This window comes from Bos indicus, chromosome 7, assembly GCF_029378745.1.
Source record: "Bos indicus isolate NIAB-ARS_2022 breed Sahiwal x Tharparkar chromosome 7, NIAB-ARS_B.indTharparkar_mat_pri_1.0, whole genome shotgun sequence".
Lineage (NCBI taxonomy): Eukaryota > Metazoa > Chordata > Mammalia > Artiodactyla > Bovidae > Bos > Bos indicus.
The window spans coordinates 40,211,380-40,222,889 of record NC_091766.1 but is presented as its reverse complement, the minus strand read 5'-3'; positions in this window follow the sequence as shown (position 1 = coordinate 40,222,889).

Below are 11,510 nucleotides of genomic sequence, written 5' to 3'. Positions count from 1 at the left end.
CCTTCACCCATGTCCACTCTCCTGCCTCACAAAGAGATTTAGTATTTCCATTGCAGAGACTATTGTCCAAGTTACACAGTTAATAAGGACCAACCCAGAGCTGGATCCCAGGGCTTCTGAGCCTATGAAGGGTGGGAGTATGGTGGCAAGATCACTGGGTTTTCCCTTCAGATTTGCAGGGACCCTGTGTGTGTTCTGGAACCTCACAGCCTTGCTTCTGACCCAGTTCATCTGCTTCCCAGCTCTGTGACCATGAGCAGAAGACTAACCTCTCTGTGTCTCTGTGTCCTCATCTCTAAAGTGGGGGTCATGAAAAGGCTTGAACAAGTGAAGTCAGGACAACTCAGGTCCATCATGACCTAGAGACAGGAACTTCTTCCCCTCCCAGGATCCCACTCTCTGCTGTTCTTGCCATGTGATATCACAGGCTCACCCCCAGAATCCCTGGGTACAGTGCCTTCATGTGCCTGGAGGACCTAATGGTCACCCGGGCTGACACTGAGCATTGGAAAGTGGAGTCACGCTGGTTCCAAGACTGCCTGCATATCATGATGGGCTACTTCAGTGAGAGCCAGGGTGAGTGATTCAGGAAGCAGCACATCATCACCTCGTAGAGACCCCAGACCTGAGGTCCAGGACTACTCATCTCACCCAGCAGGTCAGGGGGCAGCAAGACATTCCCTGCTTGGCTGACCAGTACCGGTACCCTGGGGAGGAATAAGCTGTCAAGGTTGGAGTGGTGGAAGCAGCCTTGAAGTAGGGCAATTCACATAAAAGCACTGTGTGGAGGAGAGAATCATAAAACAGACTCAGAGAGCTTCCAATTATCCATGTTCAATGTACCAAAAAGCACAAATACAAATTGCATATCCTGAAAGGGTCTTCAGGCTTTATTTTTTACATTTTAACATTTATTTTACATATTAAATATACTTAAAACCTTTTCACACAGTAAATATTCTCATTAATAATAAAATTTTAATAGTGACAGTGTGTTTGAATATGCATCATTATTTTTCCTTTTTTAAATTAATTATTTTTTGGCTGTGCCAGGTTTTCATTGTTGTGCAGGCTTTCTCTAGTAGTGGCGAGCAGGGCTTCATTCTGGTGCTTCTTATTGCAGTGGCTTCTCTTCTGTGTAGTTCAGTCAGTAAAGCATCTGCCTGCAATGCAGGAGACCTGGGTTCAATTCCTAGGCAAGGAAGATCTCCTGGAGAAGGGAATGGCAACCCACGCCAGTATTCTTGCTTGGAGAATCCCACGGACAGAGGAGCCTGGCAGGCTACAGTTCATGGGATCCCAAGAGTTGGACACGACTTAGCCCTTTCTTTCTTTTCTCTGCTTGCAGAACACAGGCTCTAGGCGCTCATGCTCGGTAATTGTGGCACATGGGGTTAGTTGCTCTGAGGCTTGTGAAATCTTCCTGGACCAGGGATTCAACCCATGTCCCTGCATCGGCAAGTGGATTCTTAACCACTGGACCACCAGGGAAGTCCCTTCTGGTTTTATTTTTAAATTTTTATTGGAGTATAATTGATTTATAATATTGTGTTTCGGGTGTACAGCAAAGTGAATCAGTTATATGTATACATATATTCACTCTTATTTTTAAGATTATGTTCCCATATAGGTCATTAAGAGTATTGAGTGGAGTTCCTTGTGCTATACAGCAGGTTCTTATTAGTTATCTCATTTACATAGTAGTGTGTATGTCAGTCTCAATCTCCCAATTTATCCCTTCCCCACCCATCATCCCCTAGTAACCATAAGTTTGTTTTCTACATCAGTGTCTCTATTTCTATTTTGTAAATAAGTTCATTTGTACCTGAAAGGATCCTCAGGCTTTGAGCAGAAAGCCAGTCTTGTGAGGCAGCCTCCCTGGGTTCTTACACCCCATCCTACCTCCTGCCCCAGAAAAACCATAATAAGGCTGGAGCCTTCCAGGGCCATGTTCTCCAGCTCATGGTCAGATTCTAGATCCTGGCTGATGGCAGCATCCAAGGGCTTTGCCAGTTTGTGAAGGACTACTGCATCACTTAGAGACTAACTTAGAGACCAATATCCGCCTTGTCATTCTCATTACCAAGTACAACTGGGAGGTGATATGGCCACTGAGAAGCAGAGTCTGGACTGGAGCATGAGTGTGTCTACCTTCTGAAGAGGTTCCTAAAGGACAAGAGCAAGCCTATGGACCAGACTGGTACCTGTCCCTCCAACCCCTCATCACAGCAGCTCACTGTGCTCTTGTAGAATGATGGCCAAGCTATGCTGCTCACTGCTTTTCCAGTGATTAGAGGCTGCGCATCCACAGTATCAACACCTCATTCAGCAAATGTGAAAGTACTTCCCCATGCAGGGCTTCTGGGGATACGAGGCTGAGGATATCCCAGGGTCCACCTGGGCCTTACTGTCTCCTGGGCAGAGGTTGTCCTCCTACAGGAAGGGCTGAAAATTAATTAGCTTTGAAAAAATTAACTTAAGCAAGAGCATATAGCACTTGTCTTGATTCCATTTCTGCTATGCTATGCTAAGTCACTTCAGTCGTGTCCGACTCTGTGTGATCCCTAGACGGCAGCCCACCAGGCTTCCCCGTCCCTGGGATTCTGCAGGCAAGAACACTGGAGTGGGTTGCCATTTCCTTCTCCAATGCATGAAAGTAAAAAGAGAAAGTGAAGTCGCTCAGTCGTGCCTGACTCTTAGTGACCCCATGGACTGCAGCCTACCAGGCTCCTCCGTCCATGGGATTTTCCAGGCACGAGTCATATATATCTCCATCTCTTCATTTGGAAAATGAGGGTAAATTTTTTAATGGACAAGTTGCATTTATTTTTTGGAGCCTTTTTTGAAAACTTGAAGTCACCACAAATCAATCTAATATAACTCCATTGACATATAAGGAACAGCTACATTAATATCATCATGTTTCACAGAAAGTTCAAAGTAATAGTAATTTAGCACCAAACATGATGGAGTATCTGCTGTGCACCCCACGCTCAAATGTGTGTCATCTCAGCTAACCAACCTTCTTTCAGTTCCTTGTGGTTTTTAACACTTTCTAAGCAAAACACTTTGCTAAACTCTTCAGTTGCTGCTGCTGCTGCTAAGTCGCTTCAGTCGTGTCCGACTCTGTGCAACCCCATAGACGGCAGCCCACCAAGCTCCCCCATCCCTGAGATTCTCCAGGCAAGAACACTGGAGTGGGTTGCCATTTCCTTCTCCAATGCATGAAGTGAAAAGTGAAAGTGAAGTCGCTCAGTCATGTCCGACTCTTAGCGACCCCATAGATGGCAGCTTACCAGGCTCCTCTGCCCGTGGGATTTTCCAGGCAAGAGTACTGGAGTGGGTTGCCATTGCCTTCTCCGAAACTCTTCAGTATATTACAGTTTATCTCTGCATTTAGTGAATTTCCAGAACTTCAAAGATCTGACATATAGAAGAGTCATTTGACTGGCAGTAGAGGCCACCCAGGTGAAGCATTTCAAGCAGGGGTACAGTGGGGTCCTCACCACACAGAGAGAAGTCTCGGGCTCCAAGGGGAGGGTGATGGCAAGTATGAAAAGCCAAGTGTTCTGGGTTCCCAGAGAAGAAGCCCTAGGCTACAAGTATTCCTTGCTCAGGGTTTGCCCCCAGAAATCAGGGGTGGGGGGAACAGGGACAAGGAATGTACTCTCACCCTGGAAAGGATAAAAGGCCTAATCAAACTTGGGTACCCCATGTGGCTCCTCGTGGTCCGAGGTGTGGATGTTAAGACCCTCTGACGGGAAGTTCCAGCACCCTGCATCCCACCTGTAGCCGTCTCTTTCCCTCCATCAGCACCGCCTTCAAGGGTTTGCTGGGCTACCCAGGTGGAGCTAGTGGTGAAGAACCTGCCTGCCAATGCAGGAGATGTATGAGACGTGAGTTTGATCTCTGGGTTAGGAAGATCCCTTGGAGGACAGCACAACAACCCACTCCAGTATTCTTGCCTGGAGAATCCCATGGACAGAGGAGCCTGGTGGGCTACATACAGGCCATAGGATGGCAAAGAGTCGGACACGACTGAAGCGACTTAGCATGCACGCACACGTGGGTTTGCTACCATAAAGCAAGTTTCTTAGATAAGGTTGCCAGGACCATGGTCATTTTAGCTTCTCATGCTTACTGGCCTGGGGTCCTCATCCATTTCCACTTTTCTCTCTCCTTCCAGCCCCACACATGCCCCAGTGCTTCCTGACTGTGGACCTAGACCACCTTTAGTATCTCTTCTTTTGCCTTGTCTTACTCTAAAGGTGAGTTAAGCAGACCTCGGAAGGTGGGAAAGGTGTGAGAGAGGGCAAGACCTCCAGCTCGGAGCATTCTGAGGTTCCTTCCTGCTCTCAGGCAATGCTCCCCAACCTGTTCACCAACTTCCTTTCTTCCTTCTCTCCTCAAAGATCTCAGGCCAGAGCAGTGAAGACTTTGATCAGGGAGCCTATGGTGGATGAAGGGTAGTGAAGGATAAGGTTGTGAAGGGTAAGAATTTAAAAGCTCTTACTGCCTTTACCATGTAGCCATGGTAAAAAGAAACCACCGGAATCTGTTTTCAACCTGTGTGATCACCAATCTATAACAAGTCCCCTGTGACCACAGTTCTGAAAGTCAGCCAGTCAGCCAGAGCCCGGAAAGTAAACACTCTCAACTCTGAAAATCCCCAACCTCTGAGCACTGGCTTCTGCAAAACCCACACTAAAACCCGCTTCAGCTTTGCTTAAAGAGACAGTGTCTTATAAGCTGTCCATGCTTAATCTCTTAACTGAATCTCACATTCAGTTTTGTGTCTCAGCTTTTAAGTTTTCCTTTCTTCCTTTAACAAGGGGTTTACACAATCAAATGAGGTCCTCTGAAATCCAGGTTGCCTGGGTTCTCTCTGTAGAAGCCAACATATACTACAAAAGCCTGTGGAAGTCCTGGCTGTAGAAATCCTGGCCCAGACTCACTCCGCAGAAGTAATGAATGTTGTTTATGCTAACATTGCTAATTTCAGAATTGTTGATTATTGTATTAACTGACTGAGATAGAAGGTAATTGATTTTGACAACTTAACTTTGATGGTGAGCCTCCCATCCTTCTAGGAGTAAACCTAGAAGGGATTCTGCTCCAATATCTGGGTCCTTAGCCCTGATGGTGAGCTGTTCTACAGGGATTGATCAGGGATTCTGAGAATCTCAGGTGCACCTACAGGAGAATTCAGCCCTCAGCTCTCATGAGAAGCATTTGATGGAGAATCACCCCTGGATGTCTGGACGGAGATCCAGAGGAGAAAATGGAGCCAGGGATGGGGAAGAGTTTGGCCAATGTCCCTAAAACAAAGACCTTAGGTGAATGGGCCCCTGGACCAAGACTAAATAACCATGCAAGTAGAGGAGGTCTAGGGGAAATTCTAGAAACACTGCTGATCCCAGGGCAACCAGCAAGTACATAGCAGGGTGTGGATGGTGCCCAGACTTCTCAGAAAGCCCTTCCCATGGGGTGCTAGATGAGGATGGCCTCTTGAGGTCTTTCTCTTCCTCTGTCACAGAGCTAGTGTCCTACCCTTACCTGGACCCAGGGACAGCTGTCAGTACACCCTTTGTAAATTCCCATTAGGCAATGGCCAATCCCTTCCAATGTCTCCTCTAAACTTCTATCATAGCGCTTAGAGTGCCCTGTGGCCCTTATGTGCTCAAAGAGTGTTTGAGAGCCTGGAGTCTGGACTCAGATTGCCTGGGTTCAAATCTTAGCTCAGCTTCTTACAAGCTGCCTGAATTAACCTCAATCTGCTTCACTTTCAGTTCAGTTCAGTTCAGTTACTCAGTCATGTCCGACTCTTTGCAACCCCATGAACTGCAGCATGCCAGGCCTCCCTGTCCATCACCAACTCCCGTTCACTCAGACTCATGTCCATCGAGTCAGTGATGCCATAGGGCCATCTCATCCTCTGTCGTACCCTTCTCCTCCTGCCCCCAATCCCTCCCAGCATCAGAGTCTTTTCCAATGAGTCAACTCTTCACATGAGGTGGCCAAAGTACTGGAGTTTCAGCTTTAGCATCATTCCTTCCAAAGAAATCCCAGGGCTGATCTCCTTCAGAATGGACTGGTTGGATCTCCTTGCAGTCCAAGGGACTCTCAAGAGTCTTCTCCAACACCACAGTTCAAAAGCATCAATTCTTCAGCACTCAGCTTTCTTCACAGTCCAACTCTCACATCCTTCCATGACCACAGGAAAAACCATAGCCTTGGCTAGATGGACCTTTGTTGGCAAAGTAATGTCTCTGCTTTTGAATATGCTATCCAGGTTGGTCATAACTTTCCTTCCAAGGAGTAATTTAATTTTACTTTTAATTCCATGGCTGCAGTCACCATTTGCAGTGATTTTGGAGCCCAGAAAAATAAAGTCTGACACTGTTCCCACTGTTTCCCCATCTATTTCCCATGAAGTGATGGGACCAGATGCCATGATCTTCGTTTTCTGAATGTTGAGCTTTAAGCCAACTTTTTCACTCTCCTCTTTCACTTTCATCAAGAGGCTTTTTAGTTCCTCTTCACTTTCTGCCATAAGGGTGGTGTCATCTGCATATCTGAGGTTATTGATATTTCTCCCAGCAATCTTGATTCCAGCTTGTGTTTCTTCCAGCCCAGCGTTTCTCATGATGTACTCTGCATATAAGTTAAATAAGCAGGGTGACAATATACAGCCTTGACATACTCCTTTTCCTATTTGGAACCAATCTGTTGTTCCATGTCCAGTTCTAACTGTTGCTTCCTGACCTGCATATAGATTTCTCAAGAGGAAGGTCAGGTGGTCTGGTATTCCCATCTCTTGAAGAATTTTCCACAGTTTATTGTGATCCACACAGTCAAAGGCTTTGGCATAGTCAATAAAGCAGAAATAGATGTTTTTCTGGAACTCTCTTGCTTTTTCCATGATCCAGTGGATGTTGGCAATTTGACCTCTGGTTCCTCTGCCTTTTCTAAAACCAGCTTGAACATCTGGAAGTTCACGGTTCACGTATTGCTGAAGCCTGGCTTGGAGAATTTTGAGCATTACTTTACTAGCATGTGAGATGAGTGCAATTGTGAGGTAGTTTGAGCATTCTTTGGCATTGCCTTTCTTTGGGATTGGAATGAAAACTGACCTTTTCCAGTCCTGTGGCCACTGCTAAGTTTTCCAAATTTGCTGGCATATTGAGTGCAGCACTTTCACAGCATCATCTTTCAGGATTTGAAACAGCTCCACTGGAATTCCATCACCTCCACTAGCTTTGTTCATAGTGATGCTTTCTAAGGCCCACTTGACTTCATATTCCAGGATGTCTGGCTCCAGGTGAGTGATCACACCATTGTGATTATCATGGTCATGAAGATCTTTTTTGTACAGTTCTTCTGTGTATTCTTGCCACCTCTTCTTAATATCTTCTGCTTCTGTTAGGTCCATACCATTTCTGTCCTTTATTGAGCCCATCTTTGCATGAAATGTTCCCTTGGTATCTCTAATGTTCTTGAAGAGATCTCTAGTCTTTCCCATTCTGCTGTTTTCCTCTATTTCTTTGCATTGATTGCTGAGGAAGGCTTTCTTATCTCTTCTTGCTATTCTTTGGAACTCTGCATTCAGATGCTTATATCTTTCCTTTTCTCTTTTGCTTTTCGCTTCTCTTCTTTTCACAGCTATTTGTAAGGCCTCCCCAGACAGCCATTTTTTGCATTTCTTTTCCATGGGGATGGTCTTGATCCCTGTCTCCTGTACAATGTCATGAACCTCATTCCATAGTTCATCAGGCATTCTATCTATCAGATATAGGCCCTTAAATCTATTTATCACTTCCACTGTATAATCATAAGGGATTTGATTTAGGTCATACCTGAATGGTCTAGTGGTTTTCCCTACTTTCTTTAAGTCTGAATTTGGTAATAAGGAGTTTATGATCTGAGCCACAGTCAGCTCCCGGTCTTGTTTTTGTTGACTGTATAGAGCTTCTCCATCTTTGGCTGCAAAGAACATAATCAATCTGATTTTGGTGTTGACCATCTGGTGATGCCCATGTGTAGAGTCTTCTCTTGTGTTGTTGGAAGAGGGTGTTTGCTATGACCAGTGCATTTTCTTGGCAAAACTCTATTAGTCTTTGCCCTGCTTCATTCCGTATTCCAAGGCCAAATTTGCCTGTTACTCCAGGTGTTTCTTGACTTCCTACTTTTGCATTCCAGTCCCCTATAATGAAAAGGACATCTTTTTTGGGTGTTAGCTCTAGAAGGTCTTGTAGGTCTTCATAGAACCGTTCAACTTCAGCTTCTTCAGCGTCACTGGTTGGGGCATAGACTTGGCTTACTGTGATATTGAATGGTTTGCCTTGGAAATGAACAGAGATCATTCTGTTGTTTTTGAGATTGCATCTAAGTACTGCATTACGGACTCTTTTGTTGACCACAATGGCCACTCCATTTCTTCTGAGGGATTCCTGTCCGCAGTAGTAGATATAATGGTCATCTGAGTTAAATTCACCCACTGGAGAAGGGAATGGCAAACCACTTCAGTATTCTTGCCTTGGGAACCCCATGAACAGTATGAAAAGGCAAAATGATAGGATACTGAAAGAGGAACTCCCCAGGTCAGTAGGTGCCCAATATGCTACTGGATATCATTGGAGAAATAACTCCAGAAAAAATGAAGGGATGGAGCCAAAGCAAAAACAATACCCAGCTGTGGATATGACTGGTGATAGAAGCAAGGTCCGATGCTGTAAAGAGCAATATTGCATAGGAACCTGGAATGTTAGGTCCATGAATCAAGGCAAATTGGAAGTGGTCAAACAAGCGATGGCAAGAGTGAATGTCGACATTCTAGGAATCAGTGAACTAAAATGGACTGGACTGGGTGAATTTAACTCAGATGACCATTATATCTACTGCTTCACTTTACCCATCTTCAAAATGGAGAAATAACGATGCTCCTGACTCAGGTTATTGAGTGGAATAAATGGCAGCTGTAAGTGAAGGGTTTGGACCAGGACCTGTCTGATCCATCCACCATTATTTATGTGTTGGGGTTAGCTGTTTACTAGGATAATTAATGTAAATCACCTTCTTCCAGACTGTGGACTTTCTCCTGGCAGTAACCTTACCTGGTTCCTGCCTGTGCCAAGCACCTGCTGCAGAGCAGACACTCCTGCCCAGCTGAATGGACGGTTGTATCTGACTGCTTACACCTTGAGGCCAGCATGCAGATTCCTTAGTTCTTCACTCAAGACCCTCTGTGATCAGGCCCCCAGCAACCCTCAGCTCTGTGAGCTGTCCTTCCATCTGTCCCCTCCGCCACCCGGCACCTCCCGCTGCTCCCCACACACCACTCTATTTGCATATCCCTGCCCAGAATTGCCTTTCATCCTATACCTTCATCTTCCTTGCCCCCTTTGTCAAGAACTAGGTCAGTTCTCACCACCTCTAAGAGCCTGGCCCCTCTTCCTGCTCAGTATCCAAGTTTTACCAGTGGTGGGTATCAAAGCCCCATCAGAATAGCTCTCCTTGTTACAAATATTTTATAACATCATTTTCTTTCTGAAAAGAAATTCAAAGATAATTTAATCTATATACCCATAGAATTTTTGCCTTTCTATACAGTTTATGTGGTTCTCACTGCAAAAATACTAAAGTGGTTTGCCATTCCCTCCTCCAGTGGACCATGTTTTGTCAGAATTCTCCACTGTGACCCATCTGTCTTGGGTGGCCCTGCATGGGATGACTCATAGCTTCATTGAGTTACCCAAGCCCCTTCACCATAACAAGGCAATGATTCATGAAGGCAGAAGGAGAAGAGCGTGACAGAGGATGAGATGGTTTCGTGGCATCATTGACTAAATGGACATGAACTTGGGCAAACTCTGAGAGATGGTGAGAGATAGGGAGGCCTGGTGTGCCACAGTCCATGGGGTTGTAGAGTCCGACTTGGCAACTGAACAACAACCCATAGAATTATAAATTGGAGTCAATGTAGTGCTATAATTATAACAAAAAGTATTAAAAATTAAATTATAATATGTAAAATAATAGCATGTGTTTGAATACTTAAATGTTTCAGTTGACTATATACAAAATAAACTGATGACATAGGTAATTACATGTATGCAAAAAAAATTCTGTAAATATGATAGCTATAAATGCAGATTGATTTGAGTATGCAGTGTGGACAATCTGGAACATCCCTGAGGGTGACACAGCACTACAGAAAGCCTCTCTTGGTAAAGTACCCCACACCACTAAGTACAACTTCTCTTTTATCTGCAGCACAGCTGCCTTCCTGAAAGATTCAGTGTGTACTGCTGCTGCTGCTAAGTCACTTCAGTTGTGTCCGACTCTGTGTGACCCCATGGACGGCAGCCCACCAGGCTCCCCTGTCCCTGGGATTCTCCAGGCAAGAACACTGGAGTGGGTTGCCATTTCCTTCTCCAATGCATGAAAGTGAAAAGGGAAAGTGAAGTCACTCAGTCATGTCTGACTCTTAGCGACCCCATGGACTGCAGCCTACTAGGCTCTTTCGTCCATGGGATTTTCCAGGCAAGAGTACTAGAGTGGGGTGCCATTGCCTTCTCCGTCAGTGTGTACAAAGGAAGCAAAAAATGACAGTTGCTTGCTTCCTTATGAGTAGGCCCATCATGTCCTATAGCCAACAGAACCTTCAATACTAAAACCAGGACAGTTGGTTACCCCACTTTATACCTTGAAACAAACCAAAGCTAACTGGGTTGCTTTATTTGATTTAAAGAAAGGGAAGATGCTCAGTCGTGTCCGACTCTTTGCGACCCCATGGACTGTAGCCCACCAGGCTCCTCCGTCCATGGGATTTTCCAGGCAAGAGTGCTGGATTGGGTTGCCATTTCCTTCTCCAGGGGATCTTCCCCATCCAGGAATGGAACCCGGGTCTCCTGCATCGTAGGCAGATGCCTTACCATCTGAGCCACCATTTGGCCCCCCAAATAAACCTGGATTATCTAGAAAAATAACTTTCAAAGCTATGTCAAACCTAGACAGCATATTAAAAAGCAGAGACATCACCTAACCAGCAAAGGAGGTCTATATAGTCAAAGCTATAGTTTTTCCAGTAGTCATGTATGGGTGTGAGAGTTGGACCATAAAAAGGGCTAAGCACTGAAGAATTGATGCTTTCGAATTGTGGTGCTGGAGAAGACTCTTGAGAGTCCCTTGGACAGCAAGAAAGTCAAACCAGTCAATCCTAAAGAAAATCAACCCTGAATATTTATTGTAAGGACTGATGCTGAAGCTGAAACTCCAATACTTTGGCCACCTGACGTTAAGAGCCGACTCATTGAAAAAGACCCTGATGCTGGGAAAGGATGAAGGCAGGAGGAGAAAGGAGTGACAGAGGTGACATAGTTGGATTTCATCATCAACTCGAAGTACATGAATTTGAGCAAGCTCTGGGAAATGGTGAAGGACAGGGAAGTCTGTAGAGGGTGCAGTTCCATGGGGTTGCAAAGAGTCAGACACCACTGAACAAGAGAAAA